This window comes from Papio anubis, chromosome 17, assembly GCF_008728515.1.
Source record: "Papio anubis isolate 15944 chromosome 17, Panubis1.0, whole genome shotgun sequence".
Classification (NCBI taxonomy): domain Eukaryota; kingdom Metazoa; phylum Chordata; class Mammalia; order Primates; family Cercopithecidae; genus Papio; species Papio anubis.
This window is the reverse complement of record NC_044992.1, coordinates 19,635,134-19,657,027: the sequence shown is the minus strand read 5'-3', so window position 1 is coordinate 19,657,027 and position 21,894 is coordinate 19,635,134. Positions and strand designations below refer to the sequence as shown.

Sequence of the window (21,894 nt, the reverse complement as noted above, 5' to 3'; positions counted from 1 at the left end):
GGTCAATTTCCACACCCATGAAATGGTTGTTTTTGACAATTTCGTCCTGTTTCATACTTTTTTTTTTTTTTTTTAAGACAGAGTCTCGCTCTGTCGGCCGGGCTGGAGTGCAGTGGCATGACTCAGCTCACTGCAAGCTCTGCCTGCCGGGTTTACGCCATTCTCCTGCCTCAGCCTCCCGAGTAGCTGGGACTACAGGCACCCGCCACCTCGCCCAGCTAGTTTTTTGTATTTTTTAGTAGAGACGGGGTTTCACCGTGTTAGCCAGGATGGTCTCGATCTCCTGACCTCGTGATCCGCCTGTCTCGGCCTCCCAAAGTGCTGGGATTACAGGCTTGAGCCACCGGGCCCGGCCCATACTTTTTTAATGGGTTGGTTTTCTAGGAGATTTCCCAGCCTCCTTGTCTGCCATACCAGATACCTTGCCCTCTTGCCAAGGACCTTTTATCCATTCAGACACTCTATGCCTTATTTTTTTTTTTTTTTTTAAATAGAGATGGAGTCTTGTTATGTTGCCCAGGCTGGTCTTGAACTCCTGGACTCACGTGATCCAGTGATCCTCCTACCTTAGCCTCCCGAAGTGTTGGAATTACAAGTATGAGCCACCATGCTTGGCTAAAGAAAATTCTATGCTATTTAACTGGAGAACTGAATCCATTAACATTCAGTGTTATTATTGATAAGAACTTAATACTGCCATTTTGTTCCTTATTTTCTGGTTGTTTTGTAACTCCTCTCTTCCTTTCTTCTGTTCTTCCTTTGTGGTTAAGTGATTTTCTCTGGTAGAATGTTTTGTTGCTTTGTATTTTTAGTAAACCTATTGTAAGTGTTTTGTATTGTGGTTCCCATGAACCTTACAAAAAAAATCTCACAGATGTAACAAGTCATTTTAAAGAGATGACAACTTATCTTAAATAACAAAGAAACAAATAGAAATAAAGAAAAATATGTTAAAAAAAAACAAAAACGCTTCTACACTTTATCCTCATCCCCCACATTGACTTTTAGTTGTCTCAATTTACATAATTTTATATTATCTACCTCTTAACAGGTTGCTATACCTATTATTGTTTTGATAGATTTGTCTTTTCTAGCTCCACACTAGAGTTATGAGTGAATTGCACACTACAATTACAGTATCAGAGTATTCTGGGTTTGTCCATGTACTTACCTTGATCAGTGGGTTTTATACCTTCAATGGTTTCCTATTTGCACATCGAGTGTTTTCTTTCTGTTTGAAGAACTCCCTTTAGCATTTCTTGTAAGGTGGGTTTAGTGGTGGTAAATTCTCTCAACTTTGGTTGTCTGGGAAATACTGTATCTCTCTTTCATATTTGAAGGACAATTTTGCTGGATACAGTATTTTTGAATGGCAGTTATTTTTTTCTTTCAGCACTTTGAAAATGTTGTTCCACACCTCCCTGGACTGTATGGTTTCCTGTATGCTTTTTTGTATCGTGGTTCCCATGAGGCTTCTTCATCAAGAAGTCTGTTGCCAGACAAATTGGAGCTCCTTTATGTTATTTGCTTCTTTTTTCTTGCTGCTCTTAGGATTCTCTCTTTGTTGACCTTTAAGAGTCTGATTGTTATATGTCTTGGGGTCTTATTTGGGTCAAATTTGATGTTCTCTGATTTTCCTGCTCCCGAATATTTGTACCTTTCTTAAGTTGTGTAAAGTTTTCTGTTGTTATTCTCAGACTAAGGTTTCTACCCTTTGCTCTTGCTCAACTCTCTCCTGAACACCAATAATTCTTAGTTTGGGCCTTTTCAGGTAGTTTTCTATATCTTATGGGCAATCTTCATGGCTTTTTGTTATTTTTTTTTTCACTTTTGTGTATTTTCTGGTTTTGTTTGTTGGTTTGTTTTTTATAGTTTTGCTCTGTCGCCTAGGCTGGAGTGCAGTGGCATGATCCTGGCTCACTGCAACTTCCACTTCCTGGGTTCAAGCGATTCTCCTGCCTCAGCCTCCTAAGTAGCTGGGATTTCAGGTGCACGCCATCACACTCGGCTAATTTTTTATACTTTTTGGTAGAGACAGGATTTCACCACATTGGCCAGGCTGGTCTCCAACTCCTGTACCTCAAGTGATCTACCCTTGGCCTCCCAAAGTGCTGGGATTACAGGCATGAGTCACCGTGCCCAGCCGTGTATTTTCAAATCGTCTTTCAGCTCACTGATTCTTTCCTCTGCTTGATCCATTCTGCTGCTGAAAGCCATTAATGGATTTTTCAGTTTAGCAAATGTATTTCTCAGTTCTGAGATTTCTGTTTTTTATTTCAATATCTTTGTTAAGTTTCTCTGATAAATTTCTGAATTGTGTGTGTGTCTGTGTGTGTGTGTGACCTTGGAGATCATTGAGTTTCCTTGAAACTACTATTTTGAATTCTTTTTTAAAAACTTATTTTTTAGGGCTGGGCATGGTGGCTTCTCCCTGTAATCCCAGTGTTTTGGGAGGCTTAGGTGGCAGGATTGCTTGAGCCCAGGAGTTTGACAGCAGTCTGAGCAACATGGTGAGAACTTGTCTCTACAAAAAATATAAAATAAATTTCAAAAATTATTTTATTTTTTAAATAGAGACACTATCTCACCATGTTGCCCAGGCTGGTCTCAAACTCCTGGGCTCATGTAGTCCTCCTGTCTTAGCCTCCCTGATGCTTGGGATTACACGCCTGAGTCACTGTGCTGGCCTATTTTGAATTCTTGATCCTCCCACACTGTGCCCAGACGACCTGTAGGTAAAAACCTCCTGCAGTGTTGTGTTGCTGAGTAGCCATTATGATTTGCCATCTCCTTTGAATTACAGAGCAGAGTTTCCAGGGCTGGGGATGGCAGTCCTGCCTCCCACCTTTGTCTCTGCCTGTCCTCAGGATTTCCCCCTTCAGGCACTTGAGATGCTTCCTGTGGGTTAAGGCAGGGACAAATCTCCTGCTAGGGAATCCAAGATGATGAGGATGTTGGTTGTTCATCTCAGTCTTACTTTTTCCAGTGCAAAAATGGTGACTTGCAGGGAAATTTTCCTCACACTTGGTGCCAGGCAGAATGGATGTGGAAGTCCAATTCTCTTACCAACTGCTGGGAGCTTTTTCATTTCTCCATGGCCTCGAGAATTGTCTCATCTTCATGTTTGAGTTCTGGGACATTTCTGGTGATAATCTCAGCACTATACATTTGTTTTTGGTTTTCTGTGGAAGTGAGTGAAGTCAGTTTGTTTCTGTGTTGCTACTTTGGAACCAGAAGTAGTCCAAATATATATTCTTATTTCTGCACTCTTTTTGTTAACCCCATGTTCAGTGGGCTGACTTCCATGTGTACTTCAGGGCCCCAAGTTCTGCCACAGCCCAAGGCTTCAGAGTCTTCACTGATATAAGGCACGCTGGTTTTGGTCTACAACAGTGACAGCATTTAAAATGTCCTGAGATCACTGGCTACAGCAAGACCCCCAGCTCTGTTCAGCAACTCAACAGACTCTAAGCGCCACAAATTTCCCAAGGACTTATTAATATAACTATCCCACTGCTAGAAATTAAAATCTTGATAACACAGACAAAAAACCCTAATCACATAGAAATTATGTCTCTGAAATAATCCTATCCAAATGCCTTCATAGTAATGCATGTCAATTAGAAACTTTCAAGAAGAGATGCCTTTTAAGACATTATATATGCCAAGTTAAATAAAAAATGTTTGGGGAAAAAGGCAATATCCTTAATTCCAAGTTTATGAGAAAAAAAGACAGTAGATCATTGCAAAACTTACCTCTTGTTGTAAGAATTAACGTTTCCTCACTTTAACCAGTACCCTTGGCCTGGGGTCAATTGCTATAGTTGTCCAACCACATCTTCCTTCTGATTCAGTAAGAAACCACATTTTGTTTCTTGCAATTCATTGTTTTTTCCACAAAATAAATTCTCTTTAAATTCAAGTCTGACTTGCTTTTTGCTTAAGATCAAATTGCTAGCTGCCATTTTTCTATTGAGATATAAATAAATTTGAGGTGTGAATGACCACTTCACATGGTTGATACAGCAAACTATTGTTGGAACCAGGCAGATCTTGGATCAAATACCAACATCATACTGACTAAGTGAGTACCTCTGAACAAGTTACTTAATGTTTTAGCCAGTTTCCTCATCTGCAAAATATATCTAATATCTGCCTTATAAGATTGCAGAAAGGATTAAATACATATATGCATGTTTTTTGTTTTCTGTTTTGTTTTTGTTTTCTGAGACAAGGTCTCACTCTGTCACCTAGGCTGGAGTGCAGTAGTGTGATCTCAGCTCACTGCAGCCTTGACCTCTGGGGCTCAAACGATCCTCCCACCACAGCCTCCCAAGTAGGTGGGACTACAGGCGCACGCCACCATGCCCAGATAATTTTTTGTAGAGATCCAGTTTTGCCACGTTGCCCAGGTTGGTCTTGAGCTCCTGAGGTCAGGCAATCTGCCTGCCTCAGTCTCCCAAAGTGCTGGGATTACAAACATGTGCTATGCTACAGCCCCCAGGCTTATATGTAGATTAGGAGGCCTTTTATTTGGTTTAGCTAAATGATATTATTACGACAACTACTGGATTATCTATCTGGAGTGGGTGTTAGGTAATATAAGAAACAATAAAGAGAAGGAACGAAGAAAATGGATAAATTATTATTCTTCCTTGTGCCCAACACTAATGGGCAACAAAATTAACTACAGATGCTCTTCAATTTACATAGGGTTATATCTCAATAAACCCATCATAAGTTGAAAATACCATAAATAAAAATGCATTTAATACACCTAACCTACCAAACATCATAGCTTAGCCTAACCTACCTTAAACATGCTCAGGATGCTTACATTAGCCTACAGTTAGGCAAAATCATCTCAGATAAACCTATTTTATAATAAAGTGTTGACTATTTCATGTAATTTATTAATGCTGTACTGAAAATGAAAAACAGAATGGGTGTATAGGTACTTGAGTATAGTTTCTACATGCATATGACTGTTGCACCATCATAAAGTTGAAAAATGGTTGAGTAAAACCATCTAAGCTGGGAACCATCTGTGGTTTAAATTTCCTTATCTCTCCTTATCCAGCAATGGAAAATGAAGCGACCTTTTAAAATTCCCCTTTTTATTAACTGAGATGCGTCTACAAGTACAATATTCTACCACATGCAACATTCTAAGAAATGTAACGTTTTCCTGTAAACCTGCATTTAAAAGTTTTTAAACACATTTTCTGAAGAATTGCTGAGAAACATTTATTAGTTACCACAATTGAAAATTGGGCGAGCAGTGGCTCAAGCCTGTAATCCCAGCACTTTGGGAGGCGGCGAGGCCGGATCACAAGGTCAGGAGATGAGACCACAGAGGAGTGAAACCCGTCTCTACTAAAAATACAAAAAAATTAGCGGTGATTGGTGAAACTCTGTAGTCCAGCTACTCAGGGCTGAGGCAGGAGAATGCGTGAACCGAGGCGGGCTTGCAGTGAGCCGGGTCGGCCACTGCACTCCGGCCTCAGGCGGAGCAGCGAGACTCCGTCTCAAAAAAAAAAAAAAAGAAAAATTGACAGGTTGATTTCTTTTTTTTTTTGAATGGAATACCAAGCACAATAACCAGGCTGGCTGGTGGGCGATCTCGGCCCAACTCGCCTCCTGAGTTCATGCCATTCCTGCCTCCTCTGGCTGGAGACAACCGGCACCATGCCTGTGGTACCCGTGTTACTTTTAGTAGAGACGGGGTTTTGCAAAATGTTAATAGGATGGTCTTGATCTCCTGACCTGCGTCGATCCACCGCCTCGGCCTCCCAGAAAATACAGACAACTGAGCATAAGCCACCGATACTTGTCTAAATTAATTTTTTTTTTTAATCCACTAGAATGGTGGGGGTCTCTACCATTTCTCTGAATAGATTCCTTTGGAAATCTGATTTTTACTATGTCTGCTAAAAGGCAAGTATATAAAAAATTGTGGAAGTGATTTCAGGAGACCTACAAAACCCTTGAAGCCCATCTGTACCCTCCAAGTTACAATACCTACTTTTACTGGAAAATCTTTTTTTTTTTTTTTGGAGACAGAGTCTCACTCTGTCACCCAGGCTGGAGTGCAGTGGCGTGATCTGGGCTCATTGCAATATCCGCCTCCTGGGTTCAAGTGGTTCCTCTGCCTCAGCCTCCCAACTAGCTAGGATTACAGGCATGCACCACTATGCTCAGCTAATTTTTGTAATTTTAGTAGAGACAGCATTTCACCATGTTGGCCAGGCTGGTCTCGAACTCCTGACCTCAGGTGATCCACCCACCTTGGCCTCCCAGAGTGCTGGGATTACAGGCGTGAGTCACCATGCCCAGCCTGGAAAATCCTTCTGCAATGCAAATATTCACCATTTAAACTTGGGTGAATTAGTAAACCTGGGTTTTTATAAATCTAGATTCCTTAAACTGAGGCAGTCCAGCATGACAAATGAAATGCTTGTTAGATTTATAGTTCCTGCATGTCGGAGCAACTGATTTGGAATAAAAATGTTGCCGCCATTTACTTCCTCTGTTTGATTTGGGAACTTATCCCATTTGGACCCCAGTTTTCTCACCTCCAGAATGAGTAGATTCTCATTCTACCTGCATCTCAAGGCAGTTATAAGATAAGACCTAAAGAGGTAACAGTTCCTTATTCACCGTAAAGCATTACATGTTGAATGGAGTCTGTTGGAATGATCGGTCTTCAGACCTGTCCTCAGCTGCTACAAGCATCCTCTACTGCTGCATGTCTACATCGGGTGAGTGTTTCTCAACCTGAGAGTAAGAAATTAGATCACAAGAAAGCCCAGAATTGTCTAGAACCTCCTGCCAGAGTTCCTAGAACCCTTGGTTGCACTTGACCTGTCCACAGGTGGTCTCTCTCTGGTGGCCTAAGAAAGGCCACTTGATTCATCTCTATGTTTCCTGTGCCATGCACAAGCTTGATGCTGAATAAACATCTGCTGACTTAATGATAAACAAATGAAAAGTAGATGTGAAAAAGAGCAAACACTTTTAACACGTTAGGCTCCCTCGCTGTAATCTTCTAGTTTTCAGTAACTGGGATTTCAGGACCCCAATTGCTGCCCCAAAGAGCCGGTAGTCAGCAATAACTACAACTCTTTTGTGCAAGCTGCCAGATTGGATCCTCCGAAGGGGATCACACAAGTGTATGAGAACCACTAGTTGACTGTCATAATTTGTAAATCTCATGGGTTAAAATGAGAGGAAAAAAACTGACCCTCTGTAAATATCTGACAATGGAGAGGGAGAGAGGAACTATGCTCCTTTCAGGTGTTTATGTATTACAAAATGCTGTAACGTCACAATCCTTCATTCCTTTGAAAATGTTGTAGAAAACACTGTATATGCCAACTTCACAAATCTGAAGTACATTTTTATTTCTAATATAATTAATATTTTGCCCATCCTGTGGCTATTTCTAACATGGCAGCTTTGAGTGAAACAATAATATTACACAGATGTCCAAATCATACTTTAAAAACAAGTAATTTTGGATGGGCACAGTGGCTCATGCCTGTAATCCCAGCATTTTGGGAGGCCAAGGCTGGCAGATCACTTGAGGTCAGGAGTTCAAGACCAGCCTGGCCAACATGGTGAAACTCCATCTTTACTAAAAATACAAAAATTAGGCCGGGCGCAGTGGCTCACACCTGTAATCCCAGCAGTTTGGGAAGCCGAGGTGGGCGGATCACCTGAGGTCAGGAGTTTGAGACTAGCCTGGCCAACATGGTGAAACCCTGTCTCTACTAAAAATACAAAAATTAGCCAGGCATGGTGACAGGTGCCTGTTATCCCAGCTACTCGGGAGGCTGAGGCAGGAGAATCACTTGAACCCGGGAGGTGGAGGTTGCAATGAGTCAAGATTGCACCACTGCACTCCAGCCTGGGCAACATACAAGACTCCACCTCAAAACCAAACAAAACCCCAAGTAATTTTTAGCCTATTACTATGAAAGGAAAATATCTTGGGCTCCTTCAAGCTGGGAACTGCTCAAGGCAAATCTACCTCCTATTCTATTCATAGTCATCCCTTTGCTCACAGAGATAGATGCATATTTTGATTGCCTCCTTTGGAAAGACTCTTCAGAAACTCAAAAGAATGTAACCAATTGTCTCTCACCTACCTGTGACCTGGAAGCCCTGGGAGTAATGGTGGGGTGGGGAAGGGGGGTGAGGGGGTGGGAGGGCTTGCTTGCTTTGAGTTGTCCCTGCATTTCTGGATGGAACTAATGTACTTCGTACATATATTGACTGATGTCTCATGTCTTCCTAAAATGTATAAAACTAAGTTGTTCCCCAACCACCTTGGGTGCACATGTCTTCAGGACTTTCCGAGGCTGTGTCATGGGCACATCCTCAACCCTGGCAAAATAAACTTTCTAAATTAACTGAGACCTGTCTCAGATTTTCTGGGTTCACATTTTGGTAACCATGGGGGTATTCTAAGTGGGGATGCCCTTGACCTTTGACAAATTTCCTACCGGTGCTTGGTACCAGCATGAACTACCTTTATGACAATTTGCTGGGGTCTGAAAGCACTCCCTCCAGAGAATCCCTGATCTCCCAAAATTTGATCAAGATCTAAAGTTTATTTTGCTGTATAACTCCTCTCTTTTTTTGGAGTTTTACCTGCTTCCAGCACAAGGAAGACAAGTGATTTTCCTGCTTCCATGATGATGGAAGGCAGTAACTCCTTTGTGGAGTTTGAGATTAGGGTTTTGTTTTTTTTTTTCTTTCCTGCTTGTAGAAACCACTCTTCAGCCTGAGACCAATCTCTAGGTAAGTAACTGAACTGGGCTTTGTCTTGGTTAAAGTTAAGATTAACAACTAACTGGTCATAATTCCTCCTTACCATTAGAGTGCTCAGTGATCCTATTGCTGTGTGTGTGTGTGTGTGTGTGTGTGTGTGTGTGTGTGTGTGTGTTTGCTATTTTGTTCCTGTCTGAAGTTTTTAAGGATCCTAATTCTAGTTCAGAGATGCATTCTAAAGGGACTTCACTATTGCTTTTTCTCTCAAATTTAATCTTAATTCAGTTTGTCTGTATGCACTTGTGTGAGGAACTGAACTGTTTTTCTCAGTTGAGGAAAAAAAAGGCGTTTTGCTCCTCCCAGCCGAAAGGTGCCCCTGGGTGACCGGTGGCCTCCTGGGGGTGTGTGGGGTTAAGTTCCACCCCTCCACAATGACATGCAGCAGCCTTGCAAGGAAATCTCCAACAGAAATTAATTTTTAAAATAGCTCTTTCAGGAAATACATATAAGCACTGATCACCCAGCGTTCTGAGCCCTCTCTGAGGTCATAGTCTTCTGGAGAGAGAAAATGAGACATGTAAAAGGGTGGGAACGACTCAATGATGACATACTGTGTAGTCCTGCCCACAAGGAGCACATATCGATTCACCACATAAAAACCCTAGACTACAGCTCAGTTCTCGCTTTTAAGAAAAAAAAGAAAAAGGGCAGGAAACAAATAATCAAAGAATGATGAGAAAAGAAGGAGAATGACCCCCTTTTGAGCACTCCATAGGTTTTATGGCACCTCTACTTGCCAAAGTTTATGTAAAATGGAAATAATATGGTCTTTGTGCACATTCACATTAAGGAAAAAGAGGACTAAGGTTGACCTGCAAACTACAGAGTTCCTAAGTATTCTTTTTCTCTATTTTTTCTTTTCTGCCTGCTCTCCATCTGCTGTTAGTTTTCTATTAAGATAAAAACCACTGTTTAGATCCAACAAGCTATTTTTGCAAACCACTAAATTTCTATTAATCTCATGGCTAAAAGTTCTGAAGTAAAAGCTATAGGGTGTTGGGGTGTGTGTGTATTTAAAAGACCTTTATAATTTCTATAACCCAAACTTTTTCTCTCCTCATCTTATAATGTAAACTGTGCTACTTGACTTTCACCTGAGTTGGTTCCTTTAACATGAAAATTTAAGGCTATTTAGCTGACAGCTGCCCAGGGTTGTAAAACAGGTTATCAAGAATCTGAAAGTCTGATATGAATCTACAAAATTCATTTTATGAATCTACAAAATGTACTTCTAATGATACTTCTAATGGTACTACAAAATGAATCTACAAAATGTACTTCTATTGGCATGCCTAATATGTCTACGTATTTACGTATTGTGTACACAATGTTTCACTATTAAAAATATATATAAAAGAGCTCTGAGTAATGGGCTCTAAAAAACCACCTAAATCAGATATTAAAAAAGACTAGTCAAATGCTTTTTCAAGTTCATGTAACTTAAGTAAAATATTTAATAAATAAGCTAGTTTTAAAATTATTGGTAAAGTAATATTAGAAATGTCTTAACAATTGCCAGCATACATTTTTGCCTGCATTTATTAATCAAGCAATTTCATAATTCTCTGCCAGATATATTAAGGTGTCAACATATGGCACAGGGGTTTCAAAACTTTAAACCCAGCCCAAAACAGAATGATCTTTGCTTGTGTAATTTTTTTTTTTTTTTTTTTTTGAGACGGAGTCTCGCGCTGTCGCCCAGGCTGGAGTGCAGTGGCCGGATCTCAGCTCACTGCAAGCTCCGCCTCCCGGCTTCACGCCATTCTCCGGCCTCAGCCTCCCGAGTAGCTGGGACTACAGGCGCTGCCACCTCGCCCGGCTATTTTTTGTATTTCTTAGTAGAGACGGGGTTTCACCATGTTAGCCAGGATGGTCTCGATCTCCTGACCTCGTGATCCGCCCATCTCGGCCTCCCAAAGTGCTGGGATTACAGGCTTGAGCCACCGCGCCCGGCCTGCTTGTGTAATTTTTAATAAGTAAGACATAAATATTGGTTTAATGAAAATAGCTGCATCTTAAATATAGTAAGATTACCGTAACTTCTAATCTCATGGCTTTAGGCAGTCTAATCCACAGGCAACAAGGAGGTTCCTTTTGGGAAAGGACTGTTACCATCTTTGTTTCAAAGCTAAACTATAAACTAAGTTCCTTCCAAAGTTAGTTCAGCTTATGCCCAGGAATGAACAAGGACAGCTTGGAGGTTAAGAGCAAGATGAAGTTAGTTAGGTCAAATCATTTTTCACTGTTAAGATTTTGCAGTGGTGGTTTCATAACTTTAAATTATGACTATCATAGTTTCAATAATGTATGTAAACAATTAAAATAATTTGGTAAATGTAATAGGATAAATACTTGTAGATAAACTGGTCATAATTTAGAACACAATGTTAAATTAAATAATAGGTATTTAATTATTTGGGTATTTTCCAATAAATATATATTGTAGGAAAACCCTCTTGCTAAAAAACAAAACACTCTTGCTAAAAGGTGAACAAGTTCTGTCTAATTCAAAGCTTAAAGGTTACATATAAAACAAGGTAAAAGGAACCAGAAAATAAAAAGAGACATAGAAAGTTATAAAAATAAAGAGGTAAATTTTTGTATGTGTGGTAAGAAAGCTTAAAGAAAAATAATTTTATACGAGAAAGAATCTTGTATGGCAAATTTAGTCCTAAAATAAAATGACTGGTTGCTTAAGAAGGAGGGATGTTTCAGGCATGGTGGCTCAAATCTGTAATCCCAGCACTTTGGGAGGCAGAGGCAGGTGGATCACGACGTCAGGAGATTGAGACCATCCTGGCTAACACGGTGAAACCCCGTCTCTACTGAAAATACAAAAAATTAGCCGGACGTGGTGGCAGAAGCCTGCAGTCCCAGCTACTTGCGAGGCTGAGGCAGGAGAACGGTATGAACCCAGGAGGCAGAGATTGCAGTGAGCCAAGATCATGCCACTGCACTCCAGCCTGGGTGACAGAGTGAGACTCCATCTCCAAAAAAAAAAAAAAAAAAAATAGGGAGGGATGTTCAAGAGAAATCAGAAAGCCCAGAAAGCCCAAGCATGTCATGAATGATCAGTGTAAGTTGCAATAAGAGGATTTTTCTTTTCTTTTCTTTTTTTTTTTTTTTTCAAAAAAGAGGCTGGGCATAGTGGCTCACGCCTGTAATCCCAGCACTTTGGGAGGCCAAGGTGGGCGGATCACGAGGTTAGGAGATCAAGACCATCCTGGATAACACAGTGAAACAACATCTCTACTAAAAATACAAAAAATTAGCCAGAAGCCGGGCGCAGTGTCTCATGTCTGTAATCCCAGCACTTTGGGAGGCCAAGGCAGGCGGATCACCTGAGGTTGGGAGTTTGAGACCATCCTGACCAACATGGAGAAACCCCATCTCTACTAAAAGTATAAAACTAGCTGGGCGTGGTGGCATATGCCTGTAATCCCAGCAACTCGGGAGGCTGAGGCAGGAGAAACGCTTGAACCCGGAGGGTGGAGGTTGTGATGAGCCAAAATTGCATCATTGCACTCCAGCCTGGGGAACAAGAGCAAAACTCCATCTCAAAAATAAAAAAAAATTAGCCAGGCGTGGTGGCAGGCACTGGTCCCCGCTACTCTGGAGGCTGAGGCATGGAGGCTGAGGCAGGAGGATGGTGTGAACCCAGGAGGCGGAGCTTGTAATTAGCCGAGATTGCACCACTGCACTCCAGCCTGGGTGACAGAGTGAGACACTGTCTCAAAAAAAAAAAACAAAAAGAAAAATGGGCAGGCCCGGTGGCTCACGCCTATAATTCCAGCAGTTTAGGAGGCCAAGGCAGGTGGATCACCTGAGGTCAGGAGTTCAAGACCAGCCTGGCCAGCATAGTGAAACCCCATCTCTACTAAAAATATACAAATTACCTAGGCATGGTGGCGGGTGCCTGTAATCCCAGCTATACGGGAGACTGAGACAGGAGAATTGCATGAACTCTGGGGGCAGAGGTTGCAGTGAGCTCAGATCATGCCAGTGTACTCCAGCCTGGCTAACAGAGTGAGACTCTGTCTCACACACATACAAAAAAGAAATAAAAATAAAAATAAATTTTAAAACCAAAAAACTTTAATATGACCAAGTTGTCATATTAAGTTTTGGTTTGCTTAGACTTAAAAAAACTGAGATTAAAAACTTTTTTTTTGTCTGGGTGCGGTGGCTCACACCTGTAATCCCAGCACTTTGGGAGGCTGAAGCGGGCGGATCACCTGAGGTCAGGAGTTCCAGACCAGCCTGGCTAACATGGTGAAACCCCATCTCTACTAAAAATACAAAAATTAGCCGGGCATGGTGGTACACGCCTATAATCCCAGCTACTCAGGAGGCTGAGGCAGGAGAATGAATCCCTTGAACCTGGGAGGCGGAGGTTGCAGTGAGCCAAGATCAGGCCACTGCACTTCAGCCTGGGCAACAGAACAAGGCTCTGTCTCAAAAAACAAACAAACAAAAAAACACCAAAAAAAACCCCATAAAACCTTTTCTTTCTTTCTTTCTTTTTTTTTTTTTTGAAATGGAGTTTCGCTCTTGTTGCCCAGGCTGGAGTGCACTGGTGCAATCTTGGCTCACTGCAACCTCCAACTCTCAGGTTCAAGTGATTCTCCTGCCTCAGCCTCCCGAGTAGCTGAGATTATAGGTGTGCACCACCACACCCAGCTAATTTTTTTGTATTATTAGTAGAGACAGGGTTTCACCGTGTTGGCCAGGCTTGTCTCGAACTCCTGATCTTAGGTGATCCACCCACCTCAGCCTCCCAAAGTGCTGGGATTATAGGCGTGAGCCACCATGCCCAGCCAGTTTTGCTAAATCTTAAACACTGACTGCAATTAAAGCCTTGTCTTCAGGCTCCACAGAAGATGCCAATCGAAATAAACTGCATTCCTGAGACACAGGGCAAGAAGTTAAAAGCTATTCAACTCCTCAAAGCCCAGGGACTATTGTGGAAGGGGTGGGCATGTAAGATTGTAAGGGCCAATTTTGAAAGATAAAATAAGTTCAGTTTCTCTATAAATTAGTTATTAATGTCAAAGGCACACTGATGCAAGACCAGCATATGGCCCGTGTCAGATTAATAAGGTTTTCTGGAAGCATTAATTAACTCCTTAATAAAGGTTATAAAAAGTTTATAGAAGCTACATCTTATGGTCAAAATTCAAATCTTATAGACTGTGTATAAAATTTTGAAAAACAAATTTAATTGTCTTCATGCTGTTTTTATTAAGGCTTATTGTTTGGAAAATTAATTCTTCTCTCTCAAAAAATAGAGGTTTTCACCTTTTTGCTTTTGAAATCCTTGAGTTACCATTTTGGTTAAATGAATGACTTATTTTACAATGACCTGTGATCCTATTTTGTGATATCAAGTGTTTAAAACCTTTGATATTTGACAAACTTTCCCAAATCAAATCATAAATTATGTCTTTTTCTGACCTAATTAATCCTTTAAGACATTAGAGGTTCCCTAAAGTCCAAAAAATAACATAATTTGGCTTATCTGATACAAAAATTATACAGGAAGCATTGTCAAATATGAAATGGTATTTGGTTTTCTTTGGGCTGTATTTGTATAAATATGTTATTGGTATGTATTACAAAATTATGGGAAACTCCTATAATTCTGATATAACTTAGTATACATTATCAGTAATAATCATAATTGTTATGTTAGGCCGGGCGCGGTGGCTCAAGCCTGTAATCCCAGTACTTTGGGAGGCCAAGATGGGTGGATCACGAGGTCAGGAAATCGAGACTATCCTTGCTAACATGGTGAAACCCTGTCTCTACTAAAAATACAAAAAACTAGCCGGGCGTGGTGGCGGGCGCCTGTAGTCTCAGCTACTTGGGAGGCTGAGGCGGGAGAATGGCGTGAACCCGGGAGGCGGAGCTTGCAGTGAGCCGAGATCACGCCACTGCACTCCAGCCTGGGAGCACAGCGAGACTCCGTCTCAAAAAAAAAAAAAATAATAATAATAATAATAATTGTTATGTTAAAATTTTTGGTGTCACAGAGGTAACAAATTTCCTTGTCAATTGTGTCTTTGACTATGGCTGCCCTAAAACTTTTTGTCATCCATGGACAATTGTCTTGTTTTGGTCCTCTTTAGAAGGTGGTTTTATAATCAGCTACAAAACTCTAACAGGTGCTCTTGAATGCAGGTTTCTTTGGAGATTGTGATATCAGAATAGAGGAAAAACTTTTAGGACTCAGGGAAAGCTAAAATGTTCACAAGTATCAAGCAGAACAGGAATTAACTGCATGGACTGAATTTTTGCTTAAAATGTTTGCTGATCCTTTGTTTTGTTTTTCAGAGTCTTAAAACTTTTCTTTTGAGCTACTGACAGCTTTTAACAATTCAGCATACTCCTATGAACAAAATTTGGAGCATATTTGTTTCTCTCTACCTGATTACTCCAGAATCTGGAAACTATTTATGAGTATTCTTATGGTAATACAGTTATTTGCATAAGGGATATAAGACTCTGTTTTCATTTGTAACAGGACACAACTGGAGAAACTGGTTACCCTCCTGAGTAGCTGGGGCTACAGGCGCCTGCCACCACACCTGGCAATTTTTTTGTATTTTTAGTAGAGATGGGGTTTTACTGTGTTAGCCAGGATTGTCTGGATCTCCTGACCTCGTGATCCACCCGTCTCGGCCTCCCAAAGTGCTGGGATTACAGGCGTGAGCCACTGCGCCCGGCCCTGAACTGAACTCTAATTTTACTTGCTACAAGTCTTCAAAATAATGTTTTCAATTTTTTTCCTTTTTTTTTCCTTCCATTTTTCCTAATTTGGAGTCTCTGAAAACTAAGCTGTGCTTTTTTAAAGCCCTGCAAACTGAAGCCAGACAACTTAGAAGAAAATAACAGCAACCTATTTACATACATAAGCCACTTTCATACCTGCTTCAGAGTAATGTGGCCTATATCAATTTTTCCAGGATTGTTCTTTGGTTGGTTATTGTTTTTCTCCCTTCCTCCCCCCATTTTCTCTTCACAGGACATGAGACTTCACAACCAGATAAGAATGAGCTTTCAGGACCTAACTAACTAGGAATAAACTGTCCTAGCCATGAGAGATCAGATGAAACCTGAGACCAGAGACGCATTTTATTCTAAAATGCTTTCTCCAAACGATTTTAAAAAAGAAAGGTGGGGAAATGTGAAAGGAAAGTATCTTGGGCTCCTTCTAGCTGGGAACTGTTCAGGGCAAACCCGCTTCCCATTTTATTCAAAGTCATCCCTCTGCTCACAGAGACAGATGCATATTCTGATTGCCTCCTTTGGAAAGGCTCATCAGAAACTCAAAAGAATGCAACCATTTGTCTCTCACCTATTGGTGACCTGGAAGTCCCTGAGGAGGGCCTTACTTTGAGTTGTCCCACCTTTCTGGATGGAACTAAGGTACTTCTCACATATAATGATTGATGTCTCATGTTTCCCTAAAATGTATAAAACCAAGCTGTGCCCCGACCACCTTGGGCACACGTCATCAGGACTTCCTGAGGCTGTGTCATAGGCACGTCCTCAACCTTGGCAAAATAAACTCTCTGAATTAACTGAGACCTGTCTCAGATTTTCTGGGTTCACATTACCATATATGGCTATTGAAAAGGAAAAATATTAATAACAATTACTAACTTTCTAAAATATTTGCAATGTGCCAGACGCTGAACTACACATTCTCCATACCCATGATTTCATTTCATCCTCATAGCAATCCTGAGGTAGGTATGACAGTTATTTTCATTTGTTACATAAGAAAAGTACCTGAAGTCACATGGCTAGTAAATGGTGGAAAAGAGATTTCAGCCAATGTATTCAGACTCTGAAGCCCACATTCTTAACTCTTAAGTGCATCAAATAGGGGGTCATGTAAAAAAAAAATAATAATCCTTTAGTTGGAACTTTAAACAGGAAGGATTCTAATACTAAGAGATGAACAGATCCCTAAGCTTAGCTCTAATCACCTTGTTACAAGAAGTTTCGCCTAAAGCTGCCTCCTTACATATTTTAAGTTTAGCCTAAATGTCCCTCCATACCTAGTGACTTGTAACCTAACTGGATGTGCAAACAACCTTTAACCTACTCTTGTAACAAGTAGCCCAGTCTCAACCAATCACAGCAGCCCAGTTTCAGCCAGTCATAGGCAGCCAATTGCTCAAATAAGGCAAACACTAGGCTGCAACCAATCTAGCTGTTTATGTACCTCACTTTTTTTTTTTTTTTTTTTGAGACAGGGGATCTCCCTCTGCCGCCCAGGCTGGGGTACAGTGGTGTGATCATGACTCACTGCAGCCTCGACCTCCCAGGTTCAAGCGATCCTCCCACCTCAGTCTCCCAAGTAGCTAGGACCACAGGAATGAGTGGTACACCTGCTTTCATATATATATATATATATATATACACACACACACACACACACACACGCACATGCATACATATACAGATACATATACCATACACACACACACACACACACACATATATATATATATTTCTTTTTTCTTGTAGAGATGGGGGTCTCCCTATGTTGCCCAGGGTGGTCTCGAACTCCTGGGCTCCAAGCAATCCTCCTACCTTGGCCTCCTAAAGTGCTGGGATTATAGGTATAAGCAATCGGGCCTGGCCTCTACCTCACTTCCGTTTTCTGTATGTCACTTTCCTGTTTCTGTCCATAAATACTATCCAACCATGTAGCTGCCCTGGAGTCACTCTGAACCTATTCTAATTCCAGAAGCTGCTGATTTGCAAATCATTCTTTGTTCAGTTAAACTCTGTTGAATTTATTTTGTCTAAAGTTTTTCTTTTAACAACTCAAACAGAACACAAAGGGTTCTAAGCAACAATTGAACATAAACAAGCTAGCTGCTTAACAGGAACTCAGTAGTTTCCTTGATTCAGTTTAGCTAACACTTTAAACCAATAGCTACTTAACAGGAACTCAGTACAGTTTCCTTGATTTAGTTTAGCTAATATTTTAAACCAATCTGGATTATAATGCCATACTCATACAGAATTCTGCAATGGTAGTTTCCTAATGTAGTAATTTAATGACCACTAAGTGCTGCTCATATAAACTGGAAAAATGTATATCCCCTTCAGAACTTAGTGTTCCTAGTGCAAACATAGCTTACTTAATAAAACACTAGCTAAGTACAGCAAGAAAGCTCAAACCACTGGTAAGCAATATTCAATCAATTTATCAGTCATCTGAACCAGAGCAACTCTGTTTTGAATACAGGCTGGGTAAAATAAGGCTGAGACCTACTGGGCTGCATTCCCAGGTTAGGCATTCTAAGTCACAAGATGAGACAGAGGTCGCATAAGATACAAGTCACAAAGACCTTGCTGATAAAGCAGGCTGAGGTAAAGAAGCCAGTCAAAACCCACCAAATGGAAAATGGCAATGAAAGTGACCTCTGGTCATCCTCACTGCTCATACATTCTAATTATAATGCATTAGCACACTAAACAACACTTCCACCAGCACTATACCAGTTTACAAATGCCATGGCACGGTCAAGAAATTACCCTATATGGTCTATGAAGGGAAGGAACCCTCAGTTACGGGAATTACCACCCCTTTCCTGGAAAATTCATGAATAATCCACCCCTTGTTTAGCATATAATCAGGAAATGACCATAAAAGTGGCCAGCCAACAGCCCTCAGGGCTGCTGTGCCTATGGAGTAGCCATTATCTTGTTTCTTTACTTCTCTAATAAACTTGCTTTCACTTTTCTCTATGGATTGGCCTCAAATTATTTCTTACACAAGATCCAAGAACCCTCTCTTGAGGTCTGGATCAAGACTCTTTTCCGGTAGCAAACTCAGTGGCCATCACAGACCTCTCCCTCCACTAAGCAGTTTAAGTGGCCAAGTCTCATGTTACTGGGAACTTTAGAAGATGGGAGGGAGAGTTCAGGTAAAATCCTAAGGAATTTGTTGTATTTCCTATCTGGGTGGGTGGCAAGAAGCTTTCAAACTGAACTTACATGCCGTTCAATCCCAACTTTCACCCTCATGCTTATGGCTTTCCAGAATAGAGAGTTAATTTCTGCATTAAAATAACATTGGCTACCAAAGAAAGGTTTCATATGTGTATAATGGGGTGGGAATGAATAATTCCTACACCAGCCAACATTATGGATGTTGCTCTAGTCCAACATTTTACCGTACTGTAAGTAAATTTTTTTTAGTTGTCATGCAAACATAGAGTAAAAATTTTAAAACTGAATTTTCCCTGTTGCCTAAAGGGAAGGAGATCTTTTCTCTCCTTCCTTTTCCTTACAGTATTTCTTTGAAAAACCCAGTATTTATAAATTATTCCTCTTTCCCTTTGATATGCATGCAAATCTTTTTAAAGGCTAAATAAACTAGCCCTACCTTAGCTTTTTTAAACCCAATAAATACAGTAAAACCCAGGACTGTTTTTCTGAAGGGCCTGGAACCCCCTCCTTTATATTTATTTATTAATTTTTTTTTTTTAAATTTTTTTTTTTGAGATGAAGTCTCACTCTGTAGCCCAGGCTGGAGTGCAGAGGCACAATCTCGACTCATTGCAACCTCCGCCTCCCGGTTCAAGTGATTCTCCCGCCTCAGCCTCCCAAGTAGCTGGAATTACAGGCGCGTGCCACCACACCCAGCTAATTTTTGTATTTTTAATAGAGATGGGGTTCGACATGTTGGCTAGGCTGGTCTCAAACTCCTGACTTCAAGTGATCTGCTCTCCTCAGCCTCCCAAAGTACTGGAATTACAGGCGTGAGCCACCATGCTCAGCCAAACCCCCTGAACCCCCGATTTTAAATGGAAATATCCAGGAAGAAAATGACCCAGCCCTATCACTGTGGGAGTTTAACCTAGGCACCTCAATTACTTGTTTTATCATAGAGCTGTTTTATGTTTTCCTTTGGAAAAAAGTAACTAGGTAGCACAGATGACCAACTCTATTACCAGATGAATTTAGAATGAACTATGAAAGCATGTACAGCAAATGTCAAGTCTTCTTACAAGAGGACAAATTACCATTCATCTTGAGACTACATAATGGGTTGTATCTGCTCAGTTACATACAAATAAATGGTGGTATTTATTTGTATGTGGTATTTCTTTTTCTGAAAGAAACTGCATTAGTATATTATCCATAATACATCCCAGTCTGGTTTAATGCTTATTATTCTTTTTCTTTTTTTTTTTTTTTTTGAGTCAGGGTCTTACTTGTTGCCCAGGCTGGAATGCAGTTTACTGCAGCCTCAAACTCCTGGGCTCAAGTGATCCTCCTGACTCAGCCTTCTGAGTAACCGGGACGACAGGTGCACACCACCACACCTAGATAATTTTTTATTTTTTGTAGAGATGGGGTCTCCCTTTGTTGCCCAGGCTAGTCTCAAACTCCCCGCCTCATGTGATCCTCCCACCTCAGCCTCCCAAAGCACTGGGATTACAGGTGTGAGCCACCACATTCAGCCTCACACAGGTCTTTACGTAACAAGATACAAGCTCCTCCTAGTCTCAAGACTTCACACATGCCCCTCCCTCCTTCTGTTAGCTCTTTGTCCATTTAACTCCAACTCAGTCCCTGAAGTCTCAGCTAAATATTATTTTCTTGGGAAAGCCTTCCCTGTCTCTCTTCATTTCCCCCCCAACACCTCCGCCGCCCCCAGCATGCCGGTGACTCCACTATATATTCTCACAGCACCCTCTACTGTTCTCCACAGCATGCATCACAATCGTAATTAACATTTAGTTTTATGTATATATTTACTGTCTATCTCCCTTGCTAGATTTACAAGCAATTTAAAGACAGGGGTTTTATCTGTTTTGGTCATCACTGTATCCACAACACCCAGCACAATGCTGGTACACTGTAAGCGTTCAATAAGTATCTGAAGGAATTAATAAGATTTGTAGCTAAGTGCTAGGTTCTGAAGTGACGTGGTATTGGATCTGCCTTTACTGGCTCTATGCCTTTGTTATTGTTGTTGTTTGAGACAGGGTCTCACTTCCCCCCCCCCCCCCCACGCCGCCCCCAAGACGGAGTCTCGCTCTTGTAGCCCAGACTAGAGTGCAGTGGCGGGATCTCAGCTCACTGCAACCTCTGCCTCCCAGGTTCAAGCGATTCTCCTGCCAAAGCCTCCTGAGTAGCTGGGATTACAGGCACCCACCACCACGCCCCGCTAATTTTTGTTTGTTTGTTTTGAGACGGAGTCTTGCTCTGTCGCCCAGGCTGGAGCGCAGGGGCGGGATCTCGGCTCACTGCAAGCTTCGCATCCCGGGTTCACACCAGTCTCCTGCCTCAGCCCCCCGAGTAGCTGGGACTACAGGAGCCCTCCACCACGCCCGGCTAATTTTTTTGTAATTTTTTTAGTACAGACGGGGTTTCACCGTGTTAGCCAGGATGGTCTCGATCTCCTGACCTTGTGATCCGCCCACCTCGGCCTCTCAAAGTGCTGGAATTACAGCGCCCAGCCAATTTTTGTATTTTTTAGTGGAGACTGGTTTCACCATGTTGGCCAGGGTGGTCTCGAACTCCTGACCTCAGGTGATCCGCCCGCCTCAGCCCCTAAAGGTGTGAGTTACGGTACCCAGCTAAGACAGGGTCTCACTTTGTCACCCAGACTTGAATACAATGGCGTGATCTCGGCTCACTGCAGCCTCAATCTCCCAGGTTCAAGCAATCCACTTGCCTCGGTCCCAACAAGTAGCTGGGACTACAGGCGTGTGCCACCATGCTTGGCTAATAGCTCTATGCCTTTGGATAAATTTCTCAACATCTCTAAGCCCATCTCTCCCTCCATAAATGAAGATTATAGTTCCTATTATTAGGGTTATTACGGGATTGAGTAATTCAGTAAAGGGATTAGTACAATGCCTGGAACATAGCAAACACTCAAAAAATATCAACTATTATTAAGGAATGGAGAAAAGGGGACATGTACATGGTAGGGAAGGCATATTCCACACCCTTGATAAAGGCACAAACATAGCTTCCATTACGCAAACACACCGTTGCAATCGGCAACAGTGTAAGCAA

The 21,894-nt window shown here is 41.4% G+C and overlaps 1 protein-coding gene across 5 annotated transcripts in view; it reads right to left on the bottom strand.

Moving 5' to 3' along the window:
• DHRS7B (dehydrogenase/reductase 7B) overlaps positions 1-21,894 on the bottom strand; it is a 63,537-nt gene that overhangs the window by 40,034 nt on the left and 1,609 nt on the right. Inside the window, exon 1 of one of the 5 annotated variants that reach the window (XM_009189896.4) lies at positions 3,757-4,248. The exons of the other annotated variants lie outside the window; for them this stretch is intronic. The gene's annotated coding sequence lies outside the window, so the exon portion shown is untranslated. Of the gene's footprint in view, positions 1-3,756; positions 4,249-21,894 lie in introns of those variants that run through there. 5 annotated transcript variants of the gene reach the window in all.